At 44.8% G+C, this 16,031-nt stretch overlaps 1 protein-coding gene across 2 annotated transcripts in view; it reads left to right on the top strand.

Moving 5' to 3' along the window:
• Positions 1 to 16,031, top strand: part of TMEM72 (transmembrane protein 72) — a 95,535-nt gene that overhangs the window by 1,205 nt on the left and 78,299 nt on the right. The window lies entirely within an intron of this gene.

The following is a 16,031-nucleotide window of genomic DNA, read 5'->3' as shown; positions in this document are numbered from 1 at the left end:
GGTGGCCCTGCTCTGTAATTTTATGTGGTCTTCCACTTCAGGGCTGAGTTGCTGTGGTTCCTAAATGTTTCCACTTTTCAATAATATCTCAGCTGATCATTGAAGACAGGGAAGAAATTTCATCATGTGACTAGTTGAAGTGGTGACCTTCTATAAAAGTATAACGGTGGTATTTTTCTCATTTTTTTCAATGGTACAGAATTAAATCTTTGAATTTAAAAACTGCGAGATGTGTTCCAGAAGTTTTGTCCGTAGACATCTTATCCCCTATCCAAAGCTTCTCGGCTGCTGCACCCCAGACATCTGGTGTGCAGCAGCCGAGAAGCATCTGGTGCACGGAGCGAACTTTGCTCCATGCCGGATGACTGGCGATGCGGGGCGGAGGTTTGTGACATCACAGTCACGCCCTGCTTGTGACATCACAGCCACGCCCCCACAATGCAAGTTTATGGGAGGGGCATGGTCATGACATCCCACCTCCTCACATAGACTTGTATTGAGGGGGCGTGGCTGTGACGTCACAAGCGGGGGGAGGGGGTGGCCGTGGCGTCGCAAGCCTCTGGCGCTGCATCCAAAGCTCTAAATGAATGCTGGGTGCAGCAGGGACCCCCACGATTAGACATCGTATCCCTTATCCTTTTGATAGAGATTAAGATGTCTTGGGGCAGAGAACCCCTTTAATCCATGTTAGTATAAGTTATTAGGCCTAAAAATAATCTGAAAATTGCATAACAGAAGATTAATAAAGTGTTTCTTCAGGGATTATAAAATAAAACACAACGCAAAGAAGTGACATACTGGTGTGGTGTAAAAAATATCACTGGTACATAAAGGATTTGTCAAGTCGGGTGACTTGTGGTTGTAAAGCATTTCCTAAAGAATAGTTTGGGTTGGAGGATTCATATCTAAGTAGCAGTAGAATTGATAGAATTTGCTTGCAGTATAATGGGTATCATGGGTATCAATTCATGTTATTCCATTCAAAAGTGTAAAAACAAATAAGGGAGATAATGAAAACTGCTTGCTGCAAAAATTTGATGCAGTTTGCACCAAAAAAAAGAAACTTACTTTTTCTAAGAATTGGCTAGTTTATTATTATTTTCCCCAAAAAGCTTGGAATTAAAAAGTTTGCTGCATATGTGCAAAAAAAAAAAAAAAAAAAAAAAAAAAAAAACATACTCCAGGGCTATGTAAATAGCCTCTTAGGTGCCTGTTCCTGCACTCTGCATGCATGTATGTATCCACCATTGTTTAGGCCTCCAAGAGTATCATTCAGCAAACTAATTGAAGCACATATTATAAGAGCACGCCCTATGCTCTGATGAATAAATTGTCTGCAGAGTCTCACATAACCTATTTAAAATGTTTCTTCAAGTAAACAAACACAGGCACCCCTCTCTACTTTCCTGTATTGCCCAAAATCAGCATTCAGGGCCCACAGGTCAACAGCAAGTGTATTTGAGCATGGAGTTTCCATTTATTTGAAGCACATTTCCATGAGTTTTGCCTAATGGAAATAAGATGACACCTTATGGGATAAGGTTGAATTCCAAGATTCTACAGAATTCATGAGTGTTCATATAGGTTTTCTTCTTTCTAATTTACTACTTGAGGGTGAGTTCACATGATAGTAACTAGCAGTGGATTTCCTGCTACGGGAAACGCGTTGCAAGTTACGCTACCATTCATTTAAATGGGTCCACAGACAGTCCGCAAATCTGACACTATTACGGACTGTCTGTGGACCCATTTAAATCAATGGTAGTGTTACTCACAGTAGGATTCCTGCAGTTGAAAACCCGCTGCTAGTAATAGCGTGTGAACGCACCCTGAAGCAGACATAAAACGAGGGAGAAAGAACACGAAGGTGACATTTGACCAAATACAATTTATTCATAGCCACTTTAAAGTCTATAAACTTCTTCCTCCATTCGCAGTTAGGCTGGGTTTCCACTTAGCAGTTTTTTGGAATGTCACCCCTGTAGTTTGTGTGCCAAAGCCAGAAGTGGATCAAGCAGCAAGGAGTCCTTTCTTTATATTTTCTATTCCTTTTATATACACTTCTGACTGTGGCTCAAAAACTCCAGTGGCAGTTTTCCAAAAAACTGCCAAGTGGAAACACATCCTTAGGAAAATTGGGGCCTAAAGTGCACAAAATTAACATGTGAAAACCAGATTAAAAATTTGATTAAAGGTAACCTGTCACATTGAAAATGCAGTCTAATCTGTAGGCATTATGTAATAGAGCAGGAGGAACTGAGAAGATTGATATAGTTCTGTAGGAAACGTCCAGGGTAACTTGTTTTTTGTACATGTAAATCTCTGCTCATTCTGGGCTAAGTAGTCATGTAGGCAGTCATACTCAGTGATTGACAGCTAAGTATGTTTAAAGAGAGAGCTGTCAGTTACTGAGTAATTCATGTGACTACTTAGCCCAGAATAAGCATAGATTTACAAAAACGAATGACAGGTTATCCTAGAACATTTCCCACACAGCTTTATATTAGTCTGCTCAGCTCCTCCTGCTCCATAACCTCACGACATTTTTTAACGTGACAGGTTTTTACACAATAAACAAAGCCTCCCGCGAGATCTCCTCAGTAACCATACCAGTGACCAGCGCCATTACATTTCTACAGCGCTGGGTCTCGCACTGTTACGGTTACCAAGGAGACCAAGCGGGAGGCCCCAGCTCATATTGCATTTTAACAGTGGCTGGGACAGGAAAAAAGGGCTCTCAGATAAGGTTTCATGGGCACTTATGGCTGCACAAAAGTAAACAAAAAAAAATTGACTTTATAGACTACAGGGGAAGGAGAAGCTGTTCGTATGACAGTATATTGGCATAAGGAAACATGCCAGCTCTAGGAATGCTTGGTAAAGTGCCATCTCATAGATGGCAATGCATTTCTGTGTGGACTCGGCAGAAAGAATAGACATGTCTATTCTTTCTGCGGACTACGGAATCGGAATTTCCGCAGCAGAAACATCTGGCACAGTGCAGCAGAATCCCCTTCAAAGAGAGCGTCATTCTTGCTTTTCCTCCCACAAGACTTAGGTAGGCCGACCGGGCATTGCTGGGTGTTCTGCTAGTACTATATAAAATTAGCAATAGAGTACAAAATAATGCTTTTATAGGTTAGATTACAGAATTCTGCATTATCTTCCTTTTTTTATGCTTTTGTTTGAATGAAAGTAAGAAGCAATGATTTCAGTATCTCATTAAATTGAAATGAGAACATCTGGATGGATCAGGATACTACTAGTTTCATGACAAATAATGCATTCATAATGATTCTTCATCTCTGAGGATTTTGCAGGCAAACATATTCTATAATTTATTAATTTCATACTTTCTTTTTAAGACCTATAAAATACACAATGTACCCATTATGAAATATTGTTGCTATCAATATTGGGACCCCTGCATGTAAAATAGGTAAAATTTATATTGTGAATTATTATCCGTGAGGTCAGCATAAATGAATGTACAAAACCTTCACCAAAACCAGTGAATACCAAGTAGAAAATGTGATTGGCTATCTTCCTTGTTATAGATGCAGCTTACCCCTCCCCATAGAGAACACATGAACGTTTTGCCAAACAGATTTCCTTTCATTTGGACATATATTTCAGATATATGTTGTCTCATTCCTTTTTTCCCCACATACATGAATTCTAAAAGAAGAGAGGGTAAAAAGGCCCTGCAGGGATATATCTCCCCAAGAACAAAATGATTGGTTATGTTGAAATCCTACATGCCTGCTCCTTCTTTTTAACATCCACCATCAAAGAAGAGTTGAAAGGCCCCCATATACTTCAGATGTTGTATGACCAGTAAGTACTGTTATCACTGGTGGTATGCCTTATAATAATAACAAGCCATATGTTGACCGTTTTTACCATCTTCCTAGTATCCAACAAAACCAGCTGACAATCAATATATGAGAGAGCAGGGAACTCTTAGGCCACTCCAGGAGTACATCTACGATCTTCTCCTTAGTGCTATGGAATTATTAGGGATGTGCCAGGTTTGGAATGACATAGAATGATGGCAGATAGACATGTAGAGTTTCCACACAATGACATACTGTCTCTGCTGACCTTCATGTGCATGTCACTTAGTATCCAGTGGACAACCCTGTTCACACACATGTACCATGGACACTGCCAAAGACTGCAAGGACTGCTTATTCCCATAGAAACTGCAACATTTCTCCTGTAGCTCCAAGCATAATAGCATAGTTGGATCCCTGAGTAGATCTCAGCACCTGTCCCCACAGCAGTCTTTCAGGCAAATTTCCTCTGGTCACTCTGGTGGAGAAGACTCTTTCCACATGCTCAGGGTTTTTTGGCAGTCTATGCTGCAGTCATCATATCTGTATCCATCTTCCTCACTGGTGCTTCTCTTAGTCTCTCATCAATGGGAATGCGACTGTTCTCCCACACTTTTAAAGCACCACCAAATTTACTGCCTCCACAATCACCTTTAGTCCCCAGCTGTCAACCAATGTCTGGCAAACACAGAAGGTAGACTTCCTCTCCTTCTGCACCTTAAAGGGGTACTCCGGCGCTAAGACATCTTATCCCCTATCCAAACTGGGGACCCCCATGATTTTGCACGCAGCACCCCTGTTAGAATCAGTCCCCGGATAGGGGATAAGATGTCTTAGCGCCCGGAGTACCCCTTTAACTGCTACTTGATTTAAACAACAGATCATTTTCTGATCACACATTCCCTTCAAAACTTCTGCATGATAAGGTTTAAGTTAAAGGGGTATTCCAGGAATTTTTTTTTATTTGACTGTGCTGCAGTGGCTGTAAAGTTAGTGTAGTTCATAATATAGTGTCTGTACCTGTGTGTGACAGTGGTATCGCAATTTTTTTTCTCGCCACAATATTTATTTTTAACAGCATACAAAATTACTCATGTCTTGGGATTTCCCAGATTGCAGTGCGTCGAGACTTGACATCACTAGTCAGTTGTGCGGTCTTGCTTCAATGGGTGGAGCAATCGCTGGATGGGAGCTGTAGGCCCCCTGATAAGAAAACACTGGGACACAGATTTATCAAACTGTGTGAAAGAAAAAGTGGAGAGATTTTCCCAAAAGAACCAATGGCAGCTCAGGTTTCACTTTACCAGAACTCGTTAGCTGAGCTGTGATTGGTTGCTGTGGGAAAATCACACCCAATTTTTTCTCTCATACAGTTTGATAAATCTGGACCTGGGTCTTTTGAATGGATGCAGCTCATTTGTGCTGCAATGGGTGGGGTGGCTGATGTGTGGGAGGGACGAATGTAACTTCACACTTACAAGCATGGAACTATGGGATGTGTAGTTTAAGAGAACGAACTCCAACAGGAAATACCCAGTTAACAAAAGGATAGCCTGGCAGGTATGTACTAATATCACCTTATGGGGGATAACCCCTTTAAGTTGTTCTTAATCTGTAAGCACCATGGACATATTTACTCTCAGGGGGAAAATACTTGTATACAAATTAATGATAAAATCTTAAATGTATTTCAATTGATAGAAATGCCAACATACTGGCCAAATGATTTAATGTTTGCTATGACATTTTACAGAAAGCATATATATCTGCCAGGAATATCCTTCCACCATAGCAGAAACACTTCACTACATTACATAGCTTGATCCAAGCCTAAAGCAGTTCTATGGCCATCACCAAGAGCAGGGGAGGCACAAAGTAACAATGCCATGTGTCCCTACCAGATGCAAATGTCCCAGAGACTGTACCATAGACCAGGAAGGTGCAACACACAATAGTTTTGCCCAGAGATAACCCCACTCCACATTGTTCATGGCCTTAGCTGGCGAATCCCTCCCTACATGCCTCGTTCATAGATATCACGAGTGTTCCTCCTATTTTATGCACTTTAAAACACTTTTATGCAGATACAGTAGCAAAACATTGCCATACTTTTTGTAAACCTTCATCTGTAGTCCATCTATCCCAGGGGATTTGATGTTTGCCTAAGAAGTCACCACATCCTGCAACTCCTCAGGCTGTAACAGAGCATCCAGCATGTCTTTATGCAAGACCAACAGAGTTGTCATTTGCTGTCTGGCCAAGTAAAGGTGGAAATAGAAATACAAAACATGGTTATAAGTCGAGTGTAACTTTCATCCCTCTGGAGTCCATATGGAGGTAATATATGGAGTACCAGTCTCTGCCTTTGAAATGGTTCCCCATACATGTCATGCCTTATCCCCTTCTTCATTGTAATGTCGCTGAGCAAAGACATCTTTTTTTCTGTGCCATCTTTAACCCCTACCCTCTCAGGCCATTTTTCATTTTGGCACTTTTGTTTTTTCCTCTTAACCTTCTAAAAATCATAACACTTTCAATTTCTCCACCTACAGACCCATATGAGGGCGTATATTTATTCTGTAAGTCCATACAGTTACAAGGATACCTAATTTATATAGGTTTTATTTTATTTAACTACTTATATTTTATTTAAAAAATTATAATTAACATGCGCCAAAATTATTATGTTTAAAATTGTCCACTTCTGACCCCTATAACTTTTTTTATTTCTCCGTATATAGGAATGTATGAGGGCTAATTTTCTTGTGCCATCAACTGATGTTTTTATTGGTACCATTTTTATTTTGATGGCACCTTTTGATCGCGTTTAATATATTTTGTTCTAGTATATGAAATGATACAAAATACACATTTATGGACTTTGGAATTTTTTTACGCTTGTGCCTTTGACCGTGCAGTTTTATTAACATTATATTTTAATAGTTCGGACATTTTTTTTTTTTTTACATTTTTTTTTTTTGAAAAATGGGAAAAGGGGGGTGATTTAACTTGTATTAGGGAAGGAGTTAATGCATATTTATTTCATTTGTTTCATTTATTTTTTATCCTTTTTTTTTAGTCCCCATAGGGGACTATAACATGCAATCTTTTGATTGCATACACTGATCAATGCTTCTCCATAGGAGAGAATTGATCAGTGTTATCGGTGCTCAATTGCTTCAGCCTAGAATAGCTGACTGAAAGCCTGGAGCACCCATCGGACAGCAGAGAGAAAGGTAAGACATTTCCCCTTGTCCTCTCAGCTGATCGGGATGCAGTCCCAATCATCCCACTGAGCTAGCCAGGAGCGGGATTAACTGCTATTAGACACTGCGATCAACTTAGACGCCAGGTTAATGCCGACCATTAGCCCGATCGGCGATGTCCAGCATTAGCCGTGGGTCCCGCTTGCCGATAGCACCTGATGAGCACGCCTCATACAGCGGGAGCCCGCAGTGGACGTACATATACCTCCATTTGCGGGAAGGGTTAAGACATGGACCTGTAATGCAGTTCTAGTTTACTCCTAATGTCTTGTATTTGTCCTAAAAAACTCTTCTCGCTATGTTGCCAGTTGAAGTTATATTTGAAAAAGGATTGTTATGAACAGCATCAGTTGAAGAACTGGCTTTGAAGGGGTGGTAACATTTCACCAGTTTACCTATAACTGGACCTGTGGAATTTTTCTAATATTGTGAAATATTGTAAAATTAGAAGGTTCTACTTCAGGGAGACTGGTGAATATTAAAGGGGTACTCTGCTGCTAGACATCTTATCCCCTATCCATAAGATGTCTGATCATGGGGGTCCTGCCACTGGGACCCCTGCAATCTCTGTGCAGACACCCGGTATTCTTAACCACCCCCACAATAATATGTTGCATAAGTGGTATCAATTCAATGTACTAAAAATGGGCCCTCACAGCTCCACAGATAGCCACAAGATTGCTGCACCCCCTCCATTCTTACATCAGTGAGGGATCCCAACATCAAACAACTACCCCAAACCCACACAAACACACACCCACACACAACAGCTGTTAGGCCTAGGCTATTCAGAAACTTTTTGAAGGTTTTCTGATTTAATTTATCAAGCTAAAGCAAACACAGTACATTAGTATTAGTCCCTGGTTTCGGAATACCCTTTAAATGCCCCATACATGCTGTGAAATGTAACTCCCGGTGTCAGAGTAATTTGCCATGATTTTATTGGAAGCTTTTCTATAGCTACAAGTAGGAATAATAATGAAAATAATGTGAACAATGTTTATTTAACAACAGGAGGGTTTGAAGACTATATATGAGCATTTAAGTAGAAGTAGAAAGCAATGCGTTTATCCCATAATCCTTTATTTTGAACTCTTAGACTCTATACCCAGAGCAGGACAAAGCTTTGAGTTTAGATCATTCACCCTTGTATGTTGGCTTAGAAGGTGGTTTTTCCAGACTGCGTTCGGAAATGCACATACTCAGCATAACTGGGAGCCCAGATTTAGAAGGTGACACATTTGTAAAGGGGCTTTGCGCAGATTATTTGAGGTTCGCCGAATAGCTCTCAGATTTAAATTATTAACTCTCTTTGTAATACAGGACAGGAACATAGGACACAGCAGAAATGTAAACTCATTTTAAACTAAAAAATCAACTAAAAAATAACATGAAATGTATGCATGAATCCCATAATAATTTTGAACTGAGGGATGAACATTCCACAGACATAGGCATAGGGTCCTTCAGGAGAGGGAGCCCAGTCATGGCTGTGCTAGTTACATAGTTAGTACGGTCGAAAAAAGACATATGTCCATCAAGTTCAACCAGGGAATTGAAGGGTAGGGGTGTGGCGCGATATTGAGGAAGGGATTGGATTTTATATTTCTTCATAAGCATTAATGTTATTTTGTTCCAGGAATGTATCTAATCCTGTTTTAAAGCTGTACATTTTTCCTGCTGTGACCAGTTCCTGAGGTAGACTGTTCCATAAGTTCACAGTTCTCATGGTAAAGAAGGCGTGTCGCCCCTTGAGACTAAACTTTTTCTTCTCCAGACGGAGGGAGTGCCCCTTCGTCATTTGGGGGGGGGGGGGGTTTAACCTGGAACAGTTTTTCTTCATATTCTTTGTATGGGCCATTAATATACTTATATACGTTTATCATATCCCCCCTTAAACGTCTCTTCTCAAGACTAAACAATTGTAACTCCTTTAATCGCTCCTCATAGCTAAGATGTTCCATGCCCCATATTAGTTTAGTCGCGCGTCTCTGCACCCTTTCCAGCTCCACAGTGTCCCTTTTATGGACAGGTGACCAAAACTGAACAGCATATTCCAGGTGAGGCCGTACCAATGCTTTATAAAGGGGGAGTATTATGTCCCTGTCCCTTGAGTCCATGCCTCTTTTGATACATGACAATATCTATTACGCCTAGCGCTCCGGGTCCCCGCTCCTCCCCGGAGCGCGTACGGCGTCTCTCTCTCCGCAGCGCCCCGGTCGGTCCCGCTGACCGGGAGCGCTGCACTGTCATGGCCATCGGGGATGCGATTCGCACAGCGGGACGCGCCCGCTCGCGAATCGCATCCCAGGTCACTTACCCGTTCCCGTCCCCTGCTGTCATGTGCTGGCGCGCGCGGCTCCGCTCTCTAGGGCGCGCGCGCGCCAGCTCCCTGAGACTTAAAGGGCCAGTGCACCAATGATTGGTGCCTGGTCCAATTACCTTAATTGGCTTCCACCTGGTCCCTGACTATATCTGACCTCCTCCCAGGCACTCCCTTGCCGGATCTTGTTGCCCTTGTGCCTAGTGAAAGCGTTTTGTGTGTCCAAAGCCTGTGTACCAGAACTTCTGCTATCCACCCTGACTACGAACCTTGCTGCCTGCCCCGACCTTCTGCTACGTCCGACCTTGCTTCTGTCTAATCCCTTGTACCGCGTCTATCTTCAGCAGTCAGAGAGGTTGAGCCGTTGCTAGTGGATACGACCTGGTCACTACCGCCGCAGCAAGACCATCCCGCTTTGCGGCGGGCTCTGGTGAAAACCAGTAGTGACTTAGAACCGATCCACTAGCACGGTCCACGCCAATCCCTCTCTGGCACAGAGGATCCACTACCTGCCAGCCGGCATCGTGACAGTAGATCCGGCCATGGATCCCGCTGAAGTTCCTCTGCCAGTTGTCGCCGACCTCACCACGGTGGTCGCCCAGCAAGCCCGACAGATCACCCAGCAAGCCCAACAGATTGCCCAGCAAGCCCAACAGATTGCCCAACAAGACCACCAGCTGTCGTACTTGACCACCATGACTCAGCAACTCCAGTCGCAGCAACAGCAGATTCAGTCTCAGCTACAGCAGCAGCAACCATCTCCTCCGCCAGCTCCTGCACCTCTTCCGCAGCGAGTGGCCACTCCTAGCCTCCGCCTGTCCTTGCCGGACAAATTTAATGGGGACTCTAAGTTTTGCCGTGGCTTTCTTTCGCAATGTTCCCTGCACTTGGAGATGATGTCGGATCAGTTTCCTACTGAAAGGTCTAAGGTGGCTTTCGTAGTCAGCCTTCTGTCTGGAAAAGCCCTGTCATGGGCCACACCGCTCTGGGACCGCGATGACCCCGTCACTGCCTCTGTACACTCCTTCTTCTCGGAAATTCGAAGTGTCTTTGAGGAACCTGCCCGAGCCTCTTCTGCTGAGACTGCCCTGCTGAACCTGGTCCAGGGTAATTCTTCCGTTGGCGAGTACGCCATACAATTCCGTACTCTTGCTTCTGAACTTTCCTGGAATAATGAGGCCCTCTGCGCGACCTTTAAAAAAGGCCTATCCAGCAACATTAAAGATGTTCTGGCCGCACGGGATACTCCTGCTGACCTGCATGAACTCATTCATCTAGCCACTCGCATTGACATGCGTTTTTCTGAGAGGCATCAAGAGCTCCGCCAGGAAAAAGACTTAGATCTCTGGACACCTCTCCCACAGTCTCCATTGCAATCTGCGCCTAGGCCTCCCGCCGAGGAGGCCATGCAAGTGGACCGGTCTCGCCTGACCCTGGAAGAGAGGAATCGCCGTAAGGTAGAGAATCTTTGTCTGTACTGTGCCAGTACCGAACATTTTTTGGTGGATTGTCCCATCCGTCCTCCACGTCTGGGAAACGCACGCTCGCACCCAGCTCTCGTGGGTGTGGCGTCTCTTGATGCTAAGTCGGCTTCTCCACGTCTCACGGTGCCTGTACGGATTTCGCCTTCAGCCAGCTCTTCCCTCTCAGCCGTGGCCTGCCTGGACTCTGGTGCCTCTGGGAATTTTATTCGGGAGTCCTTGGTGAATAAATTCCGCATCCCGGTGACCCGTCTTGTCAAGCCACTCCACATTTCCGCGGTCAACGGAGCCAGGTTGGATTGCACCGTGCATTTCCGCACGAAGCCCCTCCTAATGTGCATCGGACCTCATCATGAAAAAATTGAGTTTTTGGTCCTCTCCAATTGCACTTCTGAAATTCTCCTTGGACTACCCTGGCTTCAACACCATTCCCCAACCCTGGATTGGTCCACAGGGGAGATCAAGAGCTGGGGTACCTCTTGCTTCAAGGACTGCCTTAAACCGGTTCCCAGTACTCCCTGCCGTGACCCTGTGGTTCCCCCTGTATCCGGTCTCCCTAAGGTCGTTATGGACTCTGCCCGCCTTAAGAAGTGCCTCTCCCCCCCTCCCAGTCCAGTCAGGCAAGCCTCGGTGCCTCCTCATGGCCCTCGTCCTGGTGTCACACTGCCCCGTGCCAGGCCTCGCCCTCTGCCCTCCCTCCCCATTCCCACTCCTGCTGTACTGCCTGCCGTTGAGGAATCCCTCCATCCTTTCCCGGTGTCCTCATCCCAGGGGGGGCAGTTACCGGACAAAGAGAAGGGGAGACCAAAGGGGGGGGGTACTATTACGCCTAGCGCTCCGGGTCCCCGCTCCTCCCCGGAGCGCGTACGGCGTCTCTCTCTCCGCAGCGCCCCGGTCGGTCCCGCTGACCGGGAGCGCTGCACTGTCATGGCCGTCGGGGATGCGATTCGCACAGCGGGACGCGCCCGCTCGCGAATCGCATCCCAGGTCACTTACCCGTTCCCGTCCCCTGCTGTCATGTGCTGGCGCGCGCGGCTCCGCTCTCTAGGGCGCGCGCGCGCCAGCTCCCTGAGACTTAAAGGGCCAGTGCACCAATGATTGGTGCCTGGTCCAATTACCTTAATTGGCTTCCACCTGGTCCCTGACTATATCTGACCTCCTCCCAGGCACTCCCTTGCCGGATCTTGTTGCCCTTGTGCCTAGTGAAAGCGTTTTGTGTGTCCAAAGCCTGTGTACCAGAACTTCTGCTATCCACCCTGACTACGAACCTTGCTGCCTGCCCCGACCTTCTGCTACGTCCGACCTTGCTTCTGTCTAATCCCTTGTACCGCGTCTATCTTCAGCAGTCAGAGAGGTTGAGCCGTTGCTAGTGGATACGACCTGGTCACTACCGCCGCAGCAAGACCATCCCGCTTTGCGGCGGGCTCTGGTGAAAACCAGTAGTGACTTAGAACCGATCCACTAGCACGGTCCACGCCAATCCCTCTCTGGCACAGAGGATCCACTACCTGCCAGCCGGCATCGTGACAATATCCTGTTGGCTTTGGAAGCAGCAGCCTGACATTGCATGCTATTCTGTAGTCTGTGATCTACAAGTACACCCAGATCCTTCTCTACCAGTGACTCTGCCAGTTTAATCCTCCCTAAGACATACGACGCATGCAGGTTATTAGTACCCAGATGCAGAACTTTACATTTATCCACATTGAACCTCATTTGCCAAGTGGATGCCCTGACACTTAGTCTATCCAAGTCATCTTGTAACCTATACACCTCCTCTATAGACTGTACCGTGCTACAAAGCTTGGTGTCATCTGAAAAGATAGAAACAGAGCTGTTAATGCCATCCTCTATATCATTGATAAATAAATTAAACAACAGCGGTCCAAGTACAGAACCTTGGGGTACACCACTAATTACCGAGGACCAATCAGAGTACGAATCATTGACCACCACTCTCTGGGTACGATCCATGAGCCAGTGTTAAATCCAGTTACAAACAAAAATTTCCAAACCCAAAGACCTTAACTTACCTGTCAGATGTCTATAAGGGACAATATCAAATGCTTTTGCAAAATCCAGAAACACTATATCCACAGCCATTCCTCTGTCAAGGCTTCTACTCACCTCTTCATAAAAAGCAAATTAGATTGGTTTGACAACTTCTATCCTTAGTAAACCCATGCTGGCTATCACTTATAATACTATTATCCCCTATGTATTCCTGTATGTAATCCCTTATAAATCCTTCAAACAATTTACCCACAATGCACGTTAAACTTACCGGTCTATAGTTTCCTGGGGAAGACCTAGAGCCCTTCTTGAAGATTGGCACCACATTCGCCTTGCGCCAGTCCCTTGGCACAATACCAGACACCAGTGAATCTCTAAATATCATTAACAGGGGTACAGATATTACTGAACTTACCTCTCTAAGAACTCTTGGGTGCAATCCATCTGGCCCCGGGAGATTTGCTTACATTTATATTACTTAACTTACCTTGTACCGTCTCTACATTAAGCCAGTTCAGTACATTACATGATGTGTTACCAGCACTGACCTGTCCAATGTCAGCTCCTTCTTCCCTAGTATATGCAGAACTAAAGAACCCTAGTAAATGATGAGAACCAGTGCAGGGCTTTTCCATCTAGAAGAATTGTCCAAAAAGGTGATAGAAAGGGCATGAAATGGAAAACAGGTCCTGCTGTCTGAGGCGGCATTTCAATCATTGCTATGGGGCCACCTTTCTTTCATAACAAAAAGCATTTTAATAGCATTTTATCCTGCAGTCAAACTTTGTCCAATACATATTAGAGATGAACCCCTTTAGCAATGGGCCAATTTACATTTTCACATTTAAAATTTTTCTTCCTTGCCTTTACTTTTTTATTCTAACATGAACTGTCTGAGGGATCAAATAGTTTTTTGTGGGATCAATTCTACTTTTTAATAGTCTCTATATTTTTCATTGGTACCATTGTAGGGTAGATTTGACTTAAGATTTGTTTTCTGGGATGCGAAGTGACAAAAAACAGCAATTCTGGTATTAACCCCTTAAGGACTGAGCCCTTTTTCACCTTAAGGACTGAGTCCTTTTTTGCAATTCTGACCACTGTCAATTTATGCATTAATAACTCTGGGATGCTTTTACCGATTACCGTATATACTCGAGTATAAGCCGAGTTTTTCAGCACGATTTTTCATTCTGAAAACACCCCCCTCGGCTTATACTTGAGTGAACTCTCCACCCTCAGTGGTCTTCAACCTGCGGACCTCCAGATGTTTCAAAACTACAACTCCCAGCAAGCCCGGACAGCCATCGCCCCCCCCCTTTAGTTTTGTACTCACCTCCGCTCAGTGGGACGTTCGGGTGAGCTGGTCCGGGCCATCTGTGCTGCAGGACCGTCCGGTGGGGAGGGATAGTCGTTCCGGGCTGTCCATCTTCACTGGGTGGGCCTCTTCTCTGCGCTTGGCGCCCGGCCCTGGAATGATGACGTTGCCTTGATGACGACGCACAGGGACGTTGCTCATGAACGTCCCTGTGCGTCGTCGTCATTATTCCGGGGCCTGGCGCGAAGCGCGGAGAAGAGGCCCACTCGATGAAGACGGACAGCCCGGAACGACTATCCCTTCCCACCGGACGGTCCTGCAGCACAGATGGCCCGGACCAGCTCACTCGAACGTCCCGCCGAGCGGAGTTGAGTACAAAACTAAAGGGGGAGGGGGGCTGGATGATGACGAAGGCCCGGGCAGTGGTCTTCAACCTGCGGACCTCCAGATGTTTCAAAACTACAACTCCCAGCATGCCGGACAGCCGGTGGCTGTCCGGGCATGCTGGGAGTTGTAGTATTGGAACATCTGGAGGTCCGCAGGTTGAAGACCACTGTTAAATCAGACATTGACAAGCGGTGATGATGAAGGGGGTGGTGTGGGATGATGACAGGGTAATGATGAAGGGGGGATGATGAAGGGGGGATGATGACAGGGTAATGATGAAGGGGGGGATGATGACAGGGTAATGATGAAGGGGGGATGATGACAGGGTAATGATGAAGGGGGGATGATGAAGGGAGGATGATGACAGGGTAATGATGAAGGGGGGGATGATGACAGGTGATGATGATGATTAGGGTGGTAATGACGGGGGTCTGGATGATGACAGGGGGTATGATGTATTTCCCACCCTAGGCTTATAGTCGAGTCAATAACTTTTCCTGGGTTTTTGGGGTGAAATTAAGGGCCTCGGCTTATATTCGGGTCGGCTTATACTCGAGTATATACGGTATTCTGATTTTTCATGACATATTCTACTTTAACACAGTGGTAAATCCCAAAATGTCATGAAAATTTTGAAAATTTAGCATTTTCTAACTTTCACATATACAATATGTCTACTTTATATTTGCATCATAAAGTTGACATGTTTTTACTTTTGGAAGACATCAAAGGCCTTCAAAGTTCAGCATCAATTTTCCAATTTTGCTAAAAAAAAAATTCAATCGGAATTTTTCAAAGACCAGTTCAGTTTTGAAGTGGATTTGAGGGGTCTTCATATTAGGAATACCCCGTAAATGACCACATTATAAAAACTGCACAACCCCCCTACCCCCCCCCCCCCCCCCAAAGTATTCAAAATGAAATTCGGAAAGTGTGTTAACCCTTTAGGTGTTTCACAGAAATAGCAGGAAAGTAAAGGAGAAAATTCTAAGGGGGAGATTTATCAAAATCTGTGCAAAGGAAAAGTTGCCCAGCTGCCCATAGCAACCAATCAGATCACTTCACTTCTTTTATTTTGCAGAGGACTTGTTAAAAATGAAAGAAGCGAGCTGATTGGTAGTTATGGGCAACTGGGCAACTTTTCCTCTGCACAGGTTTCAGATAAATCTTCATTTTTTACACTCGCATGTTCTTGTAGACCCAGTTTTTTAAATTTTACAAGGGATAAAAGGAAAAAAATCCCCAGAAAATTTGTAACCCTATTTCTCTCGAATAAGGAAATACCTCGATATATGTGGATGTCAAGTGCTCTGTGGGTGCACTAGAGGCCTCAGAAGGGAAGGAGCGACAATGGGATTTTGGAGAGTGATTTTTTTTTTAATGGTTTTTTTGGGGGCATGTCCCACT

The sequence above is a fragment of the Hyla sarda genome, chromosome 7 (assembly GCF_029499605.1).
Source record: "Hyla sarda isolate aHylSar1 chromosome 7, aHylSar1.hap1, whole genome shotgun sequence".
Lineage (NCBI taxonomy): Eukaryota > Metazoa > Chordata > Amphibia > Anura > Hylidae > Hyla > Hyla sarda.
Note: the sequence above shows the minus strand (reverse complement) of the source record. Positions and strands in the feature narration are given on the sequence as shown.